The sequence below is a fragment of the Sipha flava genome, unplaced genomic scaffold (assembly GCF_003268045.1).
Source record: "Sipha flava isolate LNK unplaced genomic scaffold, YSA_version1 36_pilon_pilon, whole genome shotgun sequence".
In the NCBI taxonomy this organism is placed as follows: domain Eukaryota; kingdom Metazoa; phylum Arthropoda; class Insecta; order Hemiptera; family Aphididae; genus Sipha; species Sipha flava.
Window position 1 is genome coordinate 3,378,377 of NW_020273076.1, and position 21,976 is coordinate 3,400,352.

At 36.2% G+C, this 21,976-nt stretch overlaps 1 pseudogene; it reads right to left on the bottom strand.

The window, feature by feature from the left end:
• Nucleotides 1–3,223: 3,223 nt before the first annotated feature.
• Nucleotides 3,224–21,976, bottom strand: part of LOC112688009 — a 30,025-nt pseudogene continuing 11,272 nt past the window's right edge.

A 21,976-nucleotide genomic window follows, 5' to 3' on the forward strand; every position in this document is an offset into this window, starting at 1 on the left:
CAACTTATTAAATATATAAAAAAAATGTACAGTTAAATTTAAAGAAAAATGTTCAGTTTTAATTAATGAGTTACAAACTCCTAGTTCTTTAGGTGAGTTAAAATATAATATGAAATAATAATTTAATATTAAAATGTTCAGTTTTTTAATATTCTGTGATTGATTTTATAACTTTTGTATTACTCCTCTTATATTTCTTTCAATTATAAGAATATTTTTTTTCAATTTTTAGGGTATGAAGATATTGCTGCAATAAAATTGTTAACGGAACTGTTTTCTCCAATTAATATAAAACGTAAAATTGGATCAAACTCTAAAACTCAATGGCGTCCATCTAAAATTGAAATGCGACAAGTTTTCATTTACTTAACTAATGTAAAATAAATTATGAGCTACTTTATTCATTTTTTACTTGTCATTATTATAATTAAATTTCTTGGATTTTTTTAGAATTTCACACAGTTGAAAGAAGTTGATGAAGAAAAGAAAGAAAAAGCATTACGGAATGGACATAGCGTTCAACCATATATGATATTTTTAAATGGAAACAATGATTTGGAAGCATCTTCATACTATGTAGTAATAAACAGTAATTATATGAAATTAGAAATTCCCCAAAAAGTTTCAAATGTTTTTTACTTTTCATTTAAATCACCTGATTGAATGTGAAGTTATTTGGATTTTTATTCAGAAACATTTTTTTGATATAACCAACAAATTCGACAATAATTTTCAACAAGGTAATAGTATTATGCATGTTTTTATTATTTAAATATTAATTTAAAAGTTATTAGTTATAGTTATTATTTTAGTAAATTATAAAAAAAAAAATGTATATTATATAATAATTTATATTAGATAAACATGAAGCTAGTTTGCTTTTTATGCTTTAAAGAAGTCAGTAGTAATAATCAAGTTTTTAAACATTTTAAATTGTTTCATTCTAATTGTATTATTTCTAATTATAAATGTTATGTAACAAATTATCAACGTCTATTTGACTTATTAAATTCTTATAGGAAACATTTAAAAATACATGATGAAAATCAGTTTATTGAAGTTCAATATTTGAATTTTAATGATAATAAAACTATAAACCCTCAAAATAATCATAAAACACAGGACGATTCTAATACTGATAGTCAAACAAATCTAAAAGATGAGAATATTGAATTATCCATAAAAAATTTTAAAAACTCAATTTCAAATGATGCAGTACAATTAATATCTAAGTGGTACAATAAATCGGTTATACCTAGGAAACATGTAGAATTATTAATAGAGGACATCAATATTTCTCAAACTCATTTAAATATTCTTAAAGACGAAGTTATAAATATTTTAAAATTAAACAATGCTACTTGCAGTAATGTTTCACATATTTCATCAATGTTTGACATTTTAGAAGATCCTTTTAAAGAACTGAAAACTGAACATCTTAGATTAAAAGCTCTGAAAAATTTAGGTTTTTCATAAAACCAACTGAAGTACAAATAGGTAGTAAGAAAAAAAAATTAGGGGTAATGATGCAGGAGAAATTGACACAATTCCTATTAATATTTATTTTATTTCATTAAGGTCAATTTTTAAAGTTTTTTTTGAATGTCCAAATGTTCTAAAAACAGCTATAAACCATTAAGAAGAGCTTTATTTAACTAAAGGAAATATTGTTAGTAGTTTTGTTCAAGTAAATGATAATTGGATTTTAAAACGAATTAATAATCCTAATAAATTATTTATACCATACATTTTGTTCTTTGATGGTTATGAGACAAATAATCCATTGGGGATACATGCAGGTATACAAAAATTAGGAGCCATATATATTTCACTAAGTCCGTGTTTGCCTTCCAAATATTCTCCTAAGTTAAATAATATTTTTTTAGCACAACTATTCAACTCAACTGTTAGAAAAGATTTTGGAAATAAAATAATTTTTAATAAATTAATTGAAGAAATTAAATTTTTGGAAATTACTGGTGTTGACATAGTTGTTGATGATAAAAATTATAAATTCTATTTTTCTCTAACTTTAATAGTTGTTAATTAGTAGTCAATTATGGCCCCCATAATATACAAAATAAATCTCAGCCAATATCTCTTGATTTTTTAAAAATATAACTATAGTATATATAAATATAGTGATGGAATTATCGCAAACCGTACAAATTCGTTTCAAGTGAAATGATACAAACTTCCGCGAGTACAAGTAATGCGCAACAGCTTGTTGTATGTATAACAACAACGCTTAAGATGTTTTGTAATATTTTAATTATTTTACAATGACTAAGCTTTGTCAGGGAAGATCTTTAGAGAAGAAATATAATTTAACTTGGCGAGATATACGTATTAAGGCACTCACGTGTATTAAAATACACGTTCCGGGACAAAAATAAAATAATAAAAACATGGATTTCACGGGAGTCGATAATGTAGTTAATGTACGACTATTGTATTGTGTTATTGCACCATAGGTTTTATATTATGTGTTTTGAAGAAAACGTTTTTAACACGAACGCCCGCGTGGGAACAATATACGTTATCGGGGCACCGTATGTTTTTTTATCATTATTATTTTTTTTTTTATTACCATTATCTTTAAAACTATCCTACCGCTTTAAATAATAAAATAAAAGGGGTTTTTTTTTAATTCTTCAAACGCTCTAATTGTCCCTTATTTCCTTAATGAGTGTACAAATGTTTTCATAATCATGATAATACGAGTGATTTTGACTATAACTAGAAACTCGAGATTCTACTGAAGAAACCGTTAAGATTTCAAAACCGATAATTTTTTTTTTTTTGAAAACGATATTTCTGTCGGCTCCACTCAAATGCGCAAGACGTTTCATACAACACCGTGAAAAACATCTAATTAGAGTTTTTTCTCGCTTCAACCGATATTTACGTTCGAAATTTGAAAGAAAAATATGTTATACTTCATCTCACTATTGGTCTACGTACACCTTCATCGTGTTCTTTCTAATTTTTTTTACTTCTGGCAGAGCGCGAACTCACCATTCGCGCATACAGAGGCGTTCTCAGGAATTTTTATTGGGGGGGGATATGAATATTTATTCAAAGGTGAGCCGTGGGGGCCAAGCCCCTACACCCCCTTATTTTTAAATAAAAACATACATACATTAAATTAGACAATATTTTATTTTTAATTAATATTAATTATATTATTTTTTATTAATATTATGTTTTATTAATTTTAAATTTACAAAATGATATCAAGTTTTCTTGATTTTTGAGACATCACATCAAGAATTTCTTTAGCATCAATTGGGATTTCTCTATGGACGGCCAACAATGTTAAGCCGTTAAAACGATTCTAAGAATAACATCAAATTATGAAAAATACGATATAAAGTATAAACTAGTTATAATATTAATAAAATATGTTTTTCTTACTTCAGTCATTGAGTTTCTTAAATATGGTTTTAATCGTTTCATACGTGAAAATGATCTCTCGGGAGTGGATGTAGATACTGGTATAGTACATAATATTTTTAACAGTAGATGAATATTTGGGAAAATTGATTGTCTACATAAACGTAAAGCATCTATGGCTGCCTAAGGATTTTTATTATCTGCTTTCAGTTTTGACTGCCATATTCTTAATTATGCAATTACTATCTGAATGTCTAAGTCCAGATAAAATTTTACAAGTTCTTCAAATGAATCATATTCAATTTCATCGGAAAATAAGCACTGAAAACCTGAACAACATATTTAGTATATAATATATTTTTATACAAAAATAAAATTTAAAATTGGTTGAAACTGACCTTCAAAAATATTCTTATGACTGAGAAATCTTTCTTTTAAATTAATTATAAAAGAATCTATACAAGGTATTGCTATGGTAATTTTATAGTAGTCTTCAGGATTCATTGAATTAACACCTGGAAATGGATTTGGACGATTTCTGTTGACGTTTGTTTAATCTTTTTGCAGAAATGTTGATGTCCAAAATTAAAGCCATTTTCTAATTAAATTTAAAAATTAAAATTAACATTTTTTAATTTTTAATTTAATTATATATTTTTCTCGGCTTCTTTAAACATTAGTTTAAATTCTTTGTCAATATTTTTCCTTGCTTTTTTTTTTGGAAAAAAATTTAATATAGTGCTTGAAATATTTCGTTTCATTTTGAACAAAAATTAAATTACAAGTCAGTATGCAAATCAATACACTATGCAAATCGCTAAAATCAATTGATAAACACTGGAAAATATGTTATCACTTGTATAATCAACGGTATCGTGAGACTAATTATTTATTGTTTACATCAAATATCAATATAATCACAATATAATATTAGATTACTGTAACCGTGGTCTGTAATCTGTTATCTGTTATCTGTATACCAATAATTGCATATTATTCATTTATTTAATTTTCTTATCAGTTAATCGTGAAAATTTATTTCACCTAAAAAAAAAAAAAGGTCATGGGGGGGATCCATCCCCCATATCACCCCGTGAGAACGCCCATGCGCGCATACACCGACTACTTCACGGAACCGTCGAGAGTCTTGTTACATTCTACCTATACACGAATGCTTATACCGAATACTTCTTCCACTCAATGGACTCATTGTCGTTTACCAAATTAACACGGCCATGCCAAAAGCGAAAATATTAACACAAAGACGTTGGCGATGGCGGCTTCGGAACGCGTCTAAAGGGATAATACATTATTTGTTATTATCCGAACAGGTGACCACCGCGCCATTGATAAATTACGGTCGGACATGCAAGCCTGCAGGATCACACGCCGTTCTGTAACGTAGTTAAAGGAACCGATTTTTTCACGAAACGCGGGACATGCAGATTATGGAACATAAACACGGCGTACGTAATGACGTGTAATCGCGCAGTAAAATATCGTGGGCGATCCGTAACGCGGTCGGACCAGTTCATCGAATAATCCGTACGTGGACGAAGTCTTCGCTTCCTACTGTTTTCGAACAAATAATAATCATAAGTCTTCAGGAAAACGGAAGTTTTTCGAGTTCGATTTTGATTCTTCCGGGAGTTGTACAAAATCCCATTTACGAGTATAACAAGTGATTCACGATTGGTTTCCCTTTTTTATTTTTCTCTTATTAAACTTACGAACATTTTTACGTAGAATCGGACGATCAGAAAACAAACATGCGCTCTCCCGCGATGTACGTGTGTTACGCATTTGTCGTTCACGAGCCTCATGTATTTGACGTCCGCGACAACGCAAAACGTATTGTCCGACGGACACGTGGTCATGAGAAAAAACTGCTGTTGGCGGTCAACGGTTGCGGCGCACAACAATAGAACGTCTGGAAAACGAAATAAATTCGCACCTTCTTCGAGGCGGGGGAGGGGGAACATCGTCGGTTTCCGACGCGAAAGTGTCACCACTAATGGTCGGCTGCTTTCCTCGGAACTGTTGGAGATCATATCAATGTCATCAAGGGTAACTTGCTCTTAATACTTTGTATATATTCAACTCGTATCGCATTTACTTACTGTGCCCGAGCGGTGTAGACCGTAGATTTCGTTAAAAAAAAAAAAATAAATAAATAAATAAAAAGTCTTTTCAACGCGCTCGGGCTGCAGCTCGCACAGCGTTCGCGTCAGTTCATTACGGTTTGCGTGCGCAATGGTGATGACGGTAACGATGATGAAATATTTCGTTTGGTACGAGCGCAGGAAATCGCGCGGACGGCAGCTGCACGTCGGACGACGGACGCGCGACGCGAACGGAGCGCGACAAGTGCGTTGAAACGTCGCGACTGCGGCCGAACCGCGCGGAAAACGCGTTGATTGCTTGGTCCCTGCGCACGAAAAACGCTATGCACCGACGTTGCGCAACAATTGTTTACGGGTGTGTTCGAACCGCGTTCGTATCGTATATGCAATGCGTACGAATGTAATAGAATACGCGCGTTATTACGATTGAACAGATTGCGCAGTAGGTACTCTTTATTATTGTTTTGTTACCTACGCGTACGACGTTGCTCGTGACGCGATTGTACGTACGGTTTTCACCGTACGTTTTATTGTCTTAATATATTATTATTATTATTATTATTTTTATTATTATTATTATATATTTTTTTATTATTATATTACCAAATCCGCTTGTATGTATTACTAGTTCTGCTGCATATTGTTTTAAACGCGGATGAACGGTAGGGGAGCGGAGACCTGCTGGCCACGTGTTCCTTGTTTGTCTGGGTGGACTACTACTGCGGTGGCAATAAAAACAATAATAATGCAAATTGCATGCGATCTCGTTGGCGCGGCAGAAAACGGTTCGCCGGCCGTCTGAATTTATTCGCGTGTTATGCGTTCCGCGTTTCTAATTTTATTATAATTTGTAACGTTCCCAGGCACAACTGTGTATTGCACGAACGGCATTTGGGCGGGCTTCGTTTGTAGTAAAAACTTTACACGGGAGCCGACCAACACCGGTTATTTTTGCGTATAAATCATTTTTCGTTTTTTTTTTTTCGCGCGTTAACTCTACTGATTTTCACCGGACCCGTCGAACTGACGGATCCAGCGATAATGATGTACAAGCATATTATCGCGGTCCGATGATATTTAATAAACATTATTTGTACTGGGGTGTCGCGACACCGCACGAGTCTTTTCACGTCGACTGCGACGTTCGGTTTTATCATTGCAGGTCGATGAGGCGATAAAATACAATGTTTACTGTAATCGATTTACAATTTGCTGGATGTGCGAGCGAGCAAATGAAACCGTCGTCTACACGGTCAATAATATAAATAATAACACATTGTACGGACATAATAATACGTGCGTTGCGTGTTATTACGATTCTCCGAAAACTCGTAACATTTCGAACGTGTCGAAAAAAAAAAAAAATGCACGTAAATCTTTTTTTTAGCATTTCAATTGCGCTTGCGTAATTGTTGTAAGAGACGGCCGTGATGATAATTGTTACAATAAAAAGTAGGCGGACCGAATATTATAATATTATTGCCGTAATATACTGCAGCGGGCCGGGTGCAATCGTCTAGCCGTGTTTAACTCGGCTAGGGTTTCTACGCGCACATATTTCGCATTACTGCGAACCGATGGTAAATCATCGGTTTAACGTTTTTGAAATTTTAAAACGCTCGTAAAGAAAAATTTGCATACCAAATATCGATTTTTATTTTTTTTTTCCCGACATGATACAAAAAAATGATAAACCGTGCTAATTTCGAGTTTCACTAGAACATACGTAGGATACTTCTTCCGAATCGCTTTCTGTCCGACGAGGGCAAGGAGATGTGAACAAAATAATATTTTTTATCGTAAATCCGCACTTGCATATGCTTTGATCACATAAACATGTATATGTACTCCGCGTGTATACATGGAATAGAATATCGACTACTTATAATGTCAACTATAAACGTTCGCGAACAATGTGAAATATGCGATGGAAGAAAATTATTCTAAAACCTTGGTATTACGAATCGAATGTATTTATCATAAGGGTATGTTTTGAGTGAATATTAGAAAACTACGCAAACTCCTACAAGTAGTCGGAATCGGGTTATGGTCGCAAAATAAGAGGGGCTATTACTTTTGGTGAGGCTCTTGCACCCAAAACAATTTCATATTTTCATTCAGTTTCGGTAATTCGTAATAAATATTAACTAAAATAAGTATAGTGTATTTGTGAATTGCAGTATAGTCACAATTAATTGATAAGGCAGTACTTTATGTTAGCCAACGATTATAAAACACGTTTTATTGATAGTACAGTAAAATTACATTTCATCACCCTTACGCAACAGTAATTTTATTTTATTTATTATTTGATGCCATTTTTATATGAAAAAAAAAAAACCAGTCGGCACATTGCGGCCCCGTTTCAACTAACGTCTGAGATATATTATTCTTATCCCCTCTTGATCAAGTCCCGCAAGTAGATATATTATAACTATTGTCGGAATATTAAAAATGGTAAGGAAATGTATTTTCGAGTCCGACGAATGTTCGACAAACAATTGTAAAAACCAACGTGCAAAACATGTGCAATGTATACTGTAGACGGTCAACTAGACGAAAACCGCGTGGATTATAAACGACAAATCGCTTTTTTTACAAGCAACGAAAAGAAACGGAAAATATTCCGTTTGGTCAAAGATGCGATAGATCCATAGAAGAACCGTTGTTTGCGTCACGGCGGCGGTCGATCAGTGTGAACGCGTTTTCCGAAGACGGCTGCGCCCCGTCACGTTTTTCGCCGAACCAGTGAACTCGCTAGCGCCCCTGGCAAATTTAGGAAAAAACGCTTTTTAACCAATTAAGATTTGATGCTACGATATTTTTTTCTAATTTTTAAATTTACTAACTTTTTTATGTATACAATTTATAAGTTATTATTACAGCGTTCATTTTAAATTTTGAAAAATTTGCTTTTCTCGCTTTACGACTGGCGAATTCATCGATAATTTCTTCATATCATTAAATTCACACGTAGTGTATACGTAAATAAACAACATCTACATATTTCAAAATGTATAACGGAACAATTTCGATTTGATTGTAGGATAAAAATACGATTTTTACACAATTTTGCGCCCCTCGCAGTTCGCCATACCCTTGATACGCCAATGCGCCGAACTCTTTTGCGGGGTAGACGGGGGCGAAGGATACGCTCGGCACACGTCACGCGCGCACCATCGCGATCGTACGCTAATTTATCACGTCGTTCGGTACACGCAGCGTCCGCGCGAAATCGATTGGTACGACGCGCGCACGTATGCGCGTGCGACGTTTCGACGCGCGCGCGTCACACCGCGATTCGAGTCGCGCGTTTCCGCGTACGACGGCGTTCGCCCGTATACGGTTTCCGAGAAACCGCGCGCGCGGCCACCGTTCGCCGGTCCCGAGTGAGACGTTTATTACGCGTGCAAACGAATATTTATACCGATTCGTGCGCATACACGTTCAGAGTTATTACCAATTGTTCGCGTCTCGCAGTCGGATTTATTTATTGTGATTGCTTTTCGTTTTCATTTTTTTTTTTTTTTCAAACGTTCGATCCGCGGCCAATTTCCGAACCGTTCGACATGCGCGTGACGGTCTTGTAACGTCGACAAAAGCGTTCGAACCGTCGGCGTAACGTGTCGCCGCGTCACAATCCGTACTTGGTGGCGCAACTGACGGGCGAAGCAGTGACGTAACAACCCACCCCGAAGTGTGTGTGCGCGTGCGTCTGTACGGTTTGCATAGGTTTCGCAATACCGAAGTGCTGGCGGATCACTCGTTCTGGCGTATGCACCCTGGGCACCGGGGTCGTCGTGAAAATACACCGAAACAGGTGATTCGAATCGTTCGCGATCACGCTCGTTGCTTGTCATACAATATTATGTGACGATATCGAATAAGTGTAATCGTGGTGCGGAGCACACCGAACCGGTCGAAGACCCGCGCGACTCGATGTCGTAGGAGTTGGCAGAAACACGATAAAAATGTCCAGGACGCGACTGAAGCAAACGTGCCGTCTGATGAACATGTAACTTTGTATACACGCGTCCGCTACGATTGCGCACACAAGTCAAGTGTTACAGCGCGTCGTATAAAGTGATGTCAAAATCGTCGTTCAAACGGTCTACTGAACGTTCGAGTGCTCGCACTTTACTCCATGAACGCACCGATTGTGAGGTGATCTTACGAAAGTATTAAACTCTCACGAAAAACTGATTATCCTGGTTGTGCCGCACCGAACCTGATGACGCAACAATGCTGTCGGTAGTGTGTTGGATTTTCGGTTCACAATAGGACCCCGGGTTCCATTGTTTTTGTTCGTTGGCTTTGATAAAATATTATTATTGACGAAATCGTAAAAAGCGCCAACGGTTTGTTCATATATTTTATTATGATTATTTCATTCTTCAGTGCGTTCTGTAGTCTCGATGTATATTTTGAATGATAGACTAATATACACGGCCGGCGTAATGGACAACAATTCACGAGTGTAAAAAGTTTATGTTTATTAAACTTACCCCTTCACACCATCAGTGTTTTGATTAGCTAAACAATAAAATCCAGTTACTCAACAAGTATATTTTAAAATTACCGAGTTCACTATGCATTCCCAATTACAGGTACTGACAAAGATTTTATCTTTTCCATATCTATCAGAATAAAAACAAGTTATGGCACAAAATTATTTTTTTATGATTTACCTTTGGTATTAGAAAAAAAAATTAATAGATTATTGTAATTTATTTGTTTAAACATGGGAAAGAAAACTCTGCGATTTAAAAATTAACAATTTTGCCATTTCAGTTGAGAAGTTCATTTCAAACCTGCACCTCTGGCTGTGGACGAAGATATTTGTTGTGAAACTTGAATACTTTTCCTGGGATGATAAATAAAAATATTTAAAAATTCGCGGTATTCATATCAGAAAATAACTTGAGAATGACGTGCAGCTAATACACATAAAAATGTTACCTTATACGTGATAGTCGTTACTTCGATATCGTTAGATTTCTATAAGAGTTTTATCAAGTTTTCTAGATTTCTCAAAAATGTTATAGTCGAAATATCTAGATTGGTGGAGACCAGGGATCTTCAACTTTTTTATGCAGCGGGCAACATATAATTTTTTTAAATCTTGCGGGCCGCATTTGTAGTAAAAACGTGTGTATTTTATATAAAAATTCAGTTTTATTCTTATAATTTTTAAAATTGGGTGGGTACATTTAAAATAAAAAAATATTATTATTATTAAAACATAAATAGATAAAAAAAAATTTTAATTACAATTATTTTATTTTTAATGTAAAAACATTTAAAATGTGATCGAGGGCCGTATATTATGACAGGGCGGGTTGAAGACCCCTGAACGAGACAATCCGTCTGTCCCGACAGTTTATCGGTTTTCGAAGCGTTTCAAAAAAAAACACCAACGAAATAAATACAGAAATAAATGATAACTTCATATAGGTTGATAATAAATATTATTTATGGACGTTTCTCTGGCTGAGCGTAGTAAATGTTTCATCGGAGATCAGCGAATCTCTTTTACAATGAAATGTCTACATTTGCGTAAACCGCATAATTTGGCCCTGAAAATGTGAATTTTACGTCTGTATGAAACACGAACAATATTACGAGGAGTATTTTTGTATCCCATCACGTTTAGCCTCGTACGGCGAACATCGTACTAACTATAAAAACGTACACCGTTTCGAATCCCACATACTTTGTATCTTTTGAATCGTCATAACTGTGCGATGTTTATAAATATTACGAGTTTATTATTAAAGTGCCATTCGTTATTGTGGGTAGAAAACAACAGAACACTTAGCACGAAAAGTAAAAAAAAAAAAATATGCTTGCTCGCTACTCGTTGTTTGTTATAATAATAATAATTATTATTACTATTATCATCATTATTTGTTTGTCATATTCCGTAACACGTTACCGTTATATTGTGTGTAAATAGTCATTATTTAACGGACTAATACCGTACACACACACACACACACACACACATATACGACTTACAAGACTATTAATAAGAGGTTCCCATCGTAATGTATATACGTGTATAGTATATAATAATGGTAACGTACGACACAACCTGTAGACAACCCGACAACCAATTCGACAATTGGGAACCAACTCATAAACCTATAAAACTGTGTTCGTGTATTGCTTTCGAAAATGACGTGAAACAACCGTAAACCGTAGGCAGTATACGCGTCAAAACATATGCACAAGAGTTGCGGGAGACGAAGGCGTTTTGTCGTATTATTACTGTAAAACGCACCCGTGCGCACGGCTAGGGGTCGTAGATTTGCTTACGTTTTCCAAAAAAAAAAAAAAAATAAAAAAAAATTTGTAAGTATTAATAATCGTATACGCGAACGAACGACATGATCGCGTCTGTGTACGTGTACCGTAAGGGTAAGATATCCACGGTTCGGGGGAGGGGAAAAAAACACATCGGCCGATATTCGCATTCGCCCCCGGCGAGATTCGTCCAGCGCCACGGATACACGCATCTGCCAATCCATTTTTGGGCCTGCATATTTATTTGAACGAAATTTATACGTACCTTTTTTACTTGAATATTTTCCCGGGCGTAATTCACCATAGTACCTTGTTTTTACCTATTAATCTCGGGCGGAATTTACAATACCCCCTCTAGACACCGTGGGACGAATTCGTTCTGCGTAACAAACGCAATACACCTTTCTCTCTGTCCGCGGGTGTCGAGAGGTCCGATTTCCGTCGAACCCGCAGGAGCACAACCTCGCGACGTGACCGTCGTGTCCACTAAGCTTCCCGTCTGCGCGTCGATCTCCGTTGATCTCCGTACGACGAACACTGCGAATATCGTTTTACCGCCAACGGGTCGGTTAAGTCATGTAAAAACCTAATACGTGTTCGCTATAACACTGTCGAGCTTAAGGATATACATTATAACGATCGGCGATCTGAAATCGTTTTCAGATCGTATCGATAATCACGCAGGATGTAAAGCGCACACACATAGTTTACATGTCACGATTGTATCACTTTGTTCATTTAGACCATGCACGCAAGCTGAAACATTTTACACCTTCTATCTTCAGACAGGTACCAGAAAATATATTATAAGTAGGTACTTGGTTATTTTTTACTAATAACATTTATAAGATTTTTTAAGTTATTTGGTACCGCTATAAAAATTGTATCAAATATTAGTGAATACTGTTTATAACAAACTAATTGATATTACTCCTTTCGCAGTACAATCCATTAATTTTATATTTAAAGAATTTCGCTATAATTTAACGCAGAATAGGTACCTAATATTTTCCTAGGCATGTAGGTCGTGAGTATAAATTATAAACTAGCCGTCCAGGTCCTAACCTGAAGTCATTGGGATACCCACCCCCATTTTTGTATGAGGCGGCCGTCTCATAAATAACTATTCACGCCGCCACGGACGTATTGCATTCAACAGTTGTGCGAAAATTCACCGGGTTTGTGCCAGCTGGCCGTTGTTTTAAGAATTGATCGCGTCGACCGCGAAACGAAATCGACCTTCGAGGCACGACTTTGGACCGAAAAACGATTGAACCCGGAGGAATACCTCGGGCCGATCCCGTGCGCCGTGATGTCACTCGCGTGATCGAATCGTTTATCCCGTACGGGGTGCGATATCCGAAGCGTGCACATTTCACCGTCCCTTGGAAACCCATCGCGAACGCGGATTGGTGACGAGTGTGTCGGAAATGATTTTAACGGCCGTTAAAAAAAACGTTTTCGACGTTTTGTCGACGTGAATCAAAATCAAAGGCGAACGGAGCTGCGGATCGACGTGCTGTCGGAGTGCAGTGCGATCGCACACACAACGGAAAAGGGACAACAGTATTACTATTCAGTATTACTTACTATCGCAAGCATGAGTTCGATATACATACATATTATTCATTGTATTTTCATGAGAAATCAGTATCAAAATTCGGCCGAACCGTGGTCGTAGCAACATCAATCGCGTTACGCAGACGATTTAGCCGTCGCGGTCGACGAATGATGAAACATAAATTTAGTGTACAAACAAAAAAAAAAAACAAGTTCTCCGCATATTATTCGTAAACATACAGTGTATATTATTATTATTATATTATGTGCCATCCTATTGTACGCGATATTGTACGACGACGACTACGGCGACGTGTGAGAGCGTTTATGCAAAGCGAAAACTGGAATAAAAAAACCACCACCCATTGTAGGGGGGGCCAAATTTACTTGCGCAATAGTTGCCGTAAAAATTTAACAACGCGCCGTTTTTTTCTTCTTTTAAAACCCCAAGTTCCCATAGCTTTATGTCGAACTCATACGTGGTATTAACGGCGTAACACACGAAAAAATTGCAAGCACACGCACATTAAACCGAATAATAATGATGCGTACGCGTACTCGTTCGACCGCGTTGATTTGACAACGGACTTCCCGAGAACGTTCCGAAATTGGCCCGCACACGTTGTCGTCTTCGTTTTTTTCGTTTTTCGTGCGCTGCACATGACGCCCGCGATGACAACAAAACCACCGTCGTCCAAGGACTGCGTTATCCTTACGATGTCGCGCTGCGAAATATGTTTTACACGCGAAGCTAAGCATATGAACCACACGACCCATCGTCGAAGATGACCGCTGTTCGGTTCGACGAAAATCCGATCTGAACGCATAGGGCACTTCAGAAATCGTGAGCGAAACTTTGTTGCCCGCTACATGCATAGGATCGCATGTAACTCTTTGAAGTGAACACGGGATTTTGTGTTCGCGAAGAAGGCATTCAACGATCACACGAAGATTTTTTGAAAACTTTCGAAATCTGAACCAAAAACGTGCCGCGAAACGACCAATCGACGGACGGTGTCGTAACGTACACGCAGGCACATGTTCATTAACGCAACTAAAACCCAAATATTGAGGTTGCTGAAATTGCTGAAAATAAAATTAAAAATGGTATTTAACTGTAATTACTTTAGATTATATAGATCTGAAAAAAAAACAAGAGTGCTACATTTGAACTCGGGAATGATAAAAATCCTATTACGCCACCCCCTATTTGTGCCTATGCACTCATCTAGGGACCACCGAAGAACCATTTGACCGTCGACCCCGTCGAGCGCAGGGTACGCGCGCTCGTAATATTTCGTAAAACGAAACGTGTAACACGTACGTAGTCGTGGAACCATGTACGCGCTTGGCCTGAAGGTCGTAATCGACCGGATTTTTTTCTACCGCACATCCGTCAAACGACGTGGACAGACAGCGCGAGGGTAATATCGCGAAGGGGTTCTTATGACGGCCATGCATCATGGTGAAAACCATACGGGTGGGTGAGTGGTATTTGATAGGGTTCAGGTTTTGGGCGAACGCGCGATTTTCTAAGTGTTAAACCAACATGTGCGTTGCAGCGTAGTACTCGATGGTCGATAAAATCGTGACATGACAGGGTCGGCGCTCTGTGTTTTTAGTTGATTATATATTATTAAGTGAGAGAAAAGCCTCTAAATATCCTTAAACAGTAAAATATAAGTAGGTGGGTACTTCGATCTTTAATAGATATTAGCTTTTCTTCGACTTATTGTTTTTAAACAAATTTCAAGGATGGTGTGCTAGAGAAACGAGCGGGTGGCTAATTTACCGAAATGTATGATGCACAACGTGATTTACAAATATTCACCACGCCACTGAGAGCGAACATAATATTATAACGATATTATACCATGCGAAAATGATTATTTTTCATGAATGGTTCCGCTCACGTGCGCTCATAACTGTGTTTTTTTCTTCTTCTTCTCATTTCAATGGATGCTCATTCCGATTCGAGAATTATACGCATATAGGACGTGTATATGTTATTCTCTCGCGGGGCAAGGGGTGCGTGTGGAATTTAAATATTAACACGCGGTTTAACGTGTGCGATTACCATTATTACTGTTGTTTAAAACGAAGTATACACTTCTACGGGGTGAGAGCGTGTAATTTAATAAAACGAGCGCGCGCTCGACGATAAAATTATAATAATTACTTATACAATATATCATATAACGTAGTTTAATTATAATAGACTTACGCTATAACTCTAATACGCGTTCCGCGCAAATTCCAATAATCCACTGTTCAATATAATCAGATAACGGTCCGTGTAAAACCTTAGGATTTGCAATCCCGCTGTGCGGTGGTTACTTCTTCGATATTCCGCCGGCTCTGCCGTGTACCGGTACTGGAGATCAGATCAATGGCATCTTAATCATATATCACGCCTTCCTTATTGCAATAATATTAGTTCAAACGTTCAAACACCTATTTCTACGGACACAAGTTCGGTGCAGTGGCGTGTACATAACTATAGTTTAGCGGGGGAGGGATCATTTGCAAAAAATCATTATTTTCATTTTATCATTATTATTTTTTTTTACGTTTCTTACGCTCTCGCACTAAGAACATTATTTTATAACATTTAAAAAAAAGCCTAGGTAATGGATCTGACCCTCACATCGCTCCCCTTGTATACGCCACTGGTTTGGTGTTCAAAATAATCATCGTTTCGTTCATGTAATTTATTCATTGTTTTATTTATTTTATTTTGAATAATTATATAATATTCTGTATGTATAGAGTACCAACATAAACTAGGTACGTTTATGAACTCCTAGTTAGTGTAAAAAATCATTATTTCCTGTGAGATAATAATTTTTATAGCCATCGTTACGTTCCATTCTCGTACACTTTCAATACATAAATTAATGCGTGTGATAACAAAAATAATTACATTTTTTTTTCTCCAAAACATCTCTAATCTAGTGAAATAATCTTAGAACACTGATAAAGGAAAAATAATTACAATAAAACACGTGAAAATAGCACACTTATCAGAGCGCAATGATACCGATAGTATAACTCCCGGTCTCCGAACGGAACACATTATTTTAAACACGGTAACGCGAAGAAAATCTGACGACCGTATCGTAATAGTATTTGATATAATAATCGAAACAGTGTGATGATAATATCATTATGCAGATAATATCTAGTACATATTACGGATATGTATATATATATATATATTATGGATGGTGTTAAAAACGTATAATATAATAACCGTACGGTTTACTATGGGCAGCATGTTAGCTCAATCATATTTCAATTAAATTAAAATCATACGACTGCACGAGCAACTTTTCCGTTCATCGTCACAAATCAGAAGGGTTTTCGACTCGTACACCCATGTTATACGCGGCCAATATTTTGAGCTGGAATTCGATTATGCTTCGATTCATCCAGGATCAATGTAATACAAGTACATACGGACAAACCACATTCGTGTGCGATTTCCCCTCCCTCCGTATTATTTAATATAAAAATTACTTATCTAATTACATATATGATATTTTTAATATTGTTAATTAAATTTAAAATTCTTATCTGTATCTAAAACGTAAAACTTCAATAAAAAACACAACATTGATCGAGCCAAATATTTTAATTTCAAGGTAAATAGCGTATGTAAATAAAACTTAGCATAAAATCGTCCAGTTATACAAAGTCTTTTTCAAGTATAAATATAAACGTTCGCTGAATGATATTTACATCCGTGCGAGTTTAGCATTTTTTTTTTTTCAGTTTTTAGTAAATAGTGGAAAATCTAAAACAAAAATGTGTGTATTATGTTGTACGATTATGTTTACATGTAACAGCGGAGGTAAACACATAATGTTTTATCCTTTTCTAAATAAAAAGCTTGAACCTACAGCGAATATTACAGTATGATATATATTAATATGTACTTTTGACTAAATTAAAATTAAAATTAAATTACTGAATACATTATAAATTGAAATGGTTTTGTTCTTTTTTATAATAGCAGATGGTTTATAATGAATTGTCGATATGAGGGCTGTGCTTAAAATTGCGTATCACCAATACGTTTTTATAATACTATCGACTGTTATCCGCGTACATATTTTTATAGGTATTGCAGATGTATTGCAAGTATAGTTATACTCGTAGCTATAAAATAAAATATATTATGCTTATTAGCTTAGTAGTTTTTTTTTTTTTTTTTTAAAAAATACCTGTATCGATAGTGACAATCGTTATAGTTTTACGATATGGGATAATTATAATAATAAGAAATATTATATGGGATTCATAAAATTATGTTATGAGAGGTTATTATAATATTATGTATGAACACAATAAACGCGTACGATATTTATGCACAATAAGCACATGACGTTCATACCGTAAAACACATAACAATATACCATAATATTAAAATACTAGCATATTATTATTATTATGATCAGTTGCGTTAATCTAAAAACTAATAAAACAAAATTAATAGAACAGATACGGTTCTTAGCGTAGTGTATAGCACGGGCAGGGGAACGAATAAAATGTAAATGATTGCCGTAGGCTTTAATTAATTTTAATTGAATAATATGAAAATTCAAAGCGAGAATGATGCACGTCATTGGGTTCAACGTTTAGATAATAATATGCTTTAAGAGTTATTTTTACGCCAGCGTAATTCGATTATAACCTACAAAGATAAAGCGATTAAGCTATAAAAAAAAAAACCTTTTACGAAAATTAAAGTCAAATCGGAGTGAATATTCAAATTTTCTACTAGATATGAATTACTAAAAATTAATTACGAAGATCATCGTAATAATGAGTATCGTTTGAATGACGACATAATGGGCTTAAATTGTCCAGCTTAATGATACTATGTACAGTTCATATTCAATATTTATCCTCTTGCATAAATCTGTAATATAATCGACTCCGGCTTGTTTTCAAAAATTAAGCTTTATCAAATCAAACACTGTTTTGCGTGATAATTACGCATGAATGATTTTTTTTTTAATTTTTTGTTTCCTAAACGTCTAAGAATTCCGAACGAAATAAATTATTACCAGGCAATAAATAAAAACTATGAACATAAAAATATTGAAATACTCCCCCCCCCCCCGTTAAGCCGTTAAGTCAGTGTCCTGAGAATTCAAATTAATATTTATTAATTAGCCAAAATCCTTAGAAAAAATGTAAAAAAAAACCATAAATACGAGTATACACACACACTCATCTAAATCATATATGGATCGAATACACAAATCGTGAGCGTACGATAACAATATATTATGTTAATGAAATGCGTTTAAATTGACCATCAACGCATGCTATTCCGGCTATTAACAATGACCTGAGCACGGGATACGGGACTCAAGACGAAAATCATAGGTTATTTTATATCGGTATTTACTCGTATACATGATGTATGTAATGACGATAAACAAATAGTAACGAATACGGCGTACGGCCAATATTTACGGCGTACATAAACGATTTTCGTACCATTCGTCGTCATAACTGGTTAGTTTTGTACAAGATTAGTTTTCCCCCTGGCCATCCGTTTAAAACGTTAATACGTATATTGTAATATATACAAATTTTATTATAATATGAGCACATGTGTACACATCATATTCGTACGTACACGTCATCCTAACGCTGCAGCGAAGGCCGCCGTTACCACTTGGCAAATTTTAAACGGACGAACTGCACCACGAAATGTATTATTGTGTTTGTATTCGAGAAACGACGAAATTCGACGACCTTTTACACTCTCCCTCGACGTAATGTGTTCAACGGACGATATCGTTTACAAACTTATGATTCGTCAAAATAAAACGTCTTGTACAAATTTGTATTGTATTTCACCATCACGGCGAGCTATTCCGTACTCGGAGAAACAAAGAGAGAGAGAGAGAGAGAGAGAGTGAGAGGGAGTGAAAAAGTCTGAGAAATAGAAAGAAAAATACCACGGACAAGGTCAGCGAAAACATTAACCTTAAAGACTTCATAACGGCATTATTATGTCCCAAATGCCAACACACATAAAGGACATCGACGGAGAGGAAATACGAACAAATACAGCGATAATATAATTATTTTTGTTGAGTGTTAATTTGTTTTCCGTTTCCTCGGGCCACTTATACACATAAAAATAGCACGTGATTTTACAATATCAATACGCGCACAGTTGCCATCGCACGAAATATTCGAAAATTTAAACACTCGAAACGTTTTAACCCAAACACTGGTTCTCGTGAAACGAACATACAACTATTACGATACACGCCCACTACACGTATCTAATCTAAAAACTGTCTCCATTCAAACACCGAACCGTTTAAACATGGCGTACATAACGTTCAAGATTATTTTACGCGACATCCTTTTTGAGTTGATATCACTATCGATTTTCAAAACGCAGACAGTACAGTTCCATGTTGGTGTATTGCATTCAGCACGGTATTAACAATTTCGTATGAGACAACGTTTGCCTTTTGAATACGGTTTGTGCGATGTAAATTTAACGGACATCAAGTGAAGCTTCTACGAGTACGCAAGCGAACCCCCTAACCGTACTACTACCGGACGATGTTCGACGCGCTACTAACAACACTTAATGTTGTTGTTGTACTACTCCGTCGCCGATTAAAACGGACTACGCATTATGTTCTCCTTGCCGTTCGGTGGTCCTTCGCACAACGACGCGAAAAAAAATTCGTGCACAATAGTGACGTGCCGCGAAATCCAATCAAAACGGTGTCGGCCGTAACGTGTACGAAACGGGACTGGCGTTACCATTTGCGAGGCCCTGGCCAAAACTTATTTTACCCGTAGCAATAGTCACCGATAGGCTGTAGACCGCAGTTAAAGGGGATAACATGTAATCGAACTGGGCAACAGCCGCACGCGATTTCGGGTAATGACCGATTAAATTTAAGAAATGCCATAAAATAAATTAACCCATGTATCCGCCGGTTTTCATACTGTGCGTCGTTGGTGCATGCACGACATGTTGAATATAATATTGTTGTTTTGTTGATTGGTTTTTTATTACACGCCAACGGATTTCTCTAGAAATCACACTCGCCAGGCGATCCACACATTTCACGTTTTATTTTATGAGATTTCCATACAAAATATTTTTCAATGAAAATTTTAAGCGCGAGGCCCTTGAAGACGCGAGGCCCAGGACAAATGCCCCGTTTCGCCTTCCCCTAATGCCGGCCCTGGTACGAATACGTAAAAAAAAGCTGCATGCAGCGTCGGTGTTCGAGCAAAATCATTACAATCGTTGGAAAACCGTTGACACGAGAACAGATTGATTTTTTCCGCGTTCACACATCGTTCGTGTGCGAACGCAACGCGTATCGATTATTATTCTAGTACGCGATATTGATATCGTTAATGTTCAAATAGGTTCGGGAAGAGAAAAAACTAATGCGATCGAGAGCACGTACGCGACGCATTTTCGCTGCTCGGTGCCACGAATGAACCCGCGTGGTGACTTATTCATCGCGCTGGAGTAAGGCCGTTCGTCTCGTAAACGATGATTGCGGTTGTATTATTAGCGCGAACAGTGACGGAGAACAACGCAGCAAAACCTGTTAAAATGTTTACGACGTACAACACTATTATAATCGTTTATGAATAACGGATTAGCGTTGTGATACTAATCCTGGAGTCCTACACGTCGCGAGTACAGGCACGTTGTAACACCTATATCGTATTACCATATGCATTATGTTTATCGGTACGCGTAAGAGGCACGAACTACGAGTACTTAGTACTAAGTACTAAGATGCGCGCAACTGTTTTTGATCTAATCGGAATTTAATTTAATTAAACTCTGAACGCTTCCGTCTATCGGCACGCGCGTGCCCGCGTGTCAATTACGAAATGCAAATAAGTGAAATGCAAATAAGTAAATGCAAAAACGGTGCAAAAGTCTGCAACGCAGGTTGCGATCATCGGTTCGAATAACGTTTAGTAGTAAAACATTTAAATTAATAACGATACACCTGCACGCATCAAGTCCTAGTCCTGACCCTTCGACGATGGCTCGTATACGCAGGATTTATCACGGAGTCGTTGTTCTGTGCGTCCAAACGATCCCGATCAGATCTATCCATTTTTAACGGTAATTAAACCCAATGTTGGCCAATAATTAATCATGTACGATTTAACTGTCATCGTAGTATTACATTTAATATGTATGTAATATGTATATGTATAATACTAATGTATTATGTAGTATTAGTCTGATGGTTTTCCATGAAAATTTAGGGTTTCCTCTGAATTGTAAAACTCATCGCGTGAGATAAACGTAACAACTATTTCGTCTCTGCGGTAGGTGTATAACGTAACGGCTACGTAAGCACTTATCGTCCGGCGTGCAAAAAATATAATCTTTTAACATAGCGATTTAGACGGACGAAGCGAATGAGAGAACGATTTTGTTTACAAGCTTTTGGCGTTTTTTCTACTACGAATGGTACTACGAAATAAAATAATAATCGTAATAACAATAAATGGTCTCGGGGGCAGCCGACGGGAGCTCCCCTCGGAAGACCGGTGTTGTG